The following is a 1,720-nucleotide window of genomic DNA, read 5'->3' on the forward strand; positions in this document are numbered from 1 at the left end:
TCTAGAAGTGTGCTTCACACACAAAGAGGACTTCAAGAGAGGCAGTGGAAAAGGACAGGGGGGAGCAGTAGCTCAGACCCACGTGAATTGGGGAAGAAGTGCACTCAGAGGTTCCTGGAAATGCCATCTGACCCTAAACCCCAGGCATGCACAGTTTCACCTCTCATGGCTTGGTGTCCATACGGTGATGCCTTTACTCTGATGCAGTTAAAATTCATGTAATGGTACATAACACACTGGTGTGCACAGACAACCACTTATCAAATAACCGATGAGTTATTTAATATCTTCATTAATGACATACAGAGCAGGGTAAAGTACATACACCCTTAGCAAGTTTGTTGATGACACCAAGCTGAGTGGTGCAGTTGACACACCAATGGGAAGGGATGACATCAGGGGGTACCTTGTTAGGCTTGAGAAGTGGGCCCACTTGAGCATCATGAAGTTTGACGAGGCTAAGTGCAAGATCCTGTGCTTGGGTTGTGGCAATCCCCAATAACAGCACAGACTGAGTGAACTGTGTGAGAGCCACCCTGCAGAGAAGGAGTTGGGGATAGTGATGGAAAAGTTGAATATGAGTCAGCAGTGTGCACTTGCAGTCCAGAATGCCAACTGTATCCTGGGCTGTGTCAAGAGGAGCATGACCAGCAGGTCGAGGGCAGTGATTCTTCTCCTCTGCTGCACTCTGGTGAGACCCCATCTGTAGTACTGCATCCAACTCTGCGGCCCTGAGCACAAGAAAGACATGGACCTGCAAGAGCAGTTCCAGAGGAGAGCCACAAAAATGATCAGAAGGCCGGAACACCTCTGCCTATGGAGACAGGCTGAGAGGGCTGGGCTTGTTCAGCCTGGAGAAGGGAAGGCTCTGGGGAGATCTTATTGTGGCCTTTCGGTGTTTAAAGGGGTCTTATATGAAAGACAGAGAAAGACATTTTAACAAAGCCTATACTGACAGGACAAGGGGCAGCAGTTTAAACTGGAAGAGGATAGATTTAGATTGGACATAAGGAAAAAGGTTTTTTACAACGAGAGTGCTGAGGCGCTGGCACAAGGTGCCCAGAGAAGCTGTGGCTGCCCCATCCCTGGCAGCGTCCAAGGCCAGGTTGGACACAGGGGCTTGGAGCAACCTGCTCTAGTGGAAGGTGTCCCTGCCCATGGCAGGGGTTTGGAACTGGATGAGCTTTAAGGTCCATTCCAACCCAAACCATTCTGTGATTCTATGAGCACATGTACGTACACACGTGTTCTTTTTCCACTACAGTACCTTCTTATACCAATTAACCATTTAATCACACCTCATCTTTCCCAAGCTAGACCAGAATATTACCAACCTCTCCAAACATAAGACTGGACTTTCTAAAAAGGGTTTTATTTGGCTGCCCAAGGGTCCCTTTCCAGGTTATATTTTGAGGATATTTTGTCCTGGAAAACAGAAACTTTCCCTCCTTCCTTTTCATATTTGGTATGAGAGTTGAAATTGTCTTTTGATTCCCCCAATTCCAGGTGCTGAGGACTTCAGGACATTATTAAGTATCATGATGCTTAGGACAAAATGGTAAGAATCCGCACCACTTCCATGCACTCCTTTCATCAGACACTTCTACTCCTGCTATAAGGCATCCTCATCTCACAAATGTTTACCCTTCACCTGACCAGCACCATCTGTGCATCATGTGCAGCTCTTCTTAGTCCTTTACAATCACACACAGAAAATACT

This window comes from Nestor notabilis, unplaced genomic scaffold (assembly GCF_000696875.1).
Source record: "Nestor notabilis isolate BGI_N333 unplaced genomic scaffold, ASM69687v1 scaffold1980, whole genome shotgun sequence".
Taxonomy (NCBI): domain Eukaryota; kingdom Metazoa; phylum Chordata; class Aves; order Psittaciformes; family Psittacidae; genus Nestor; species Nestor notabilis.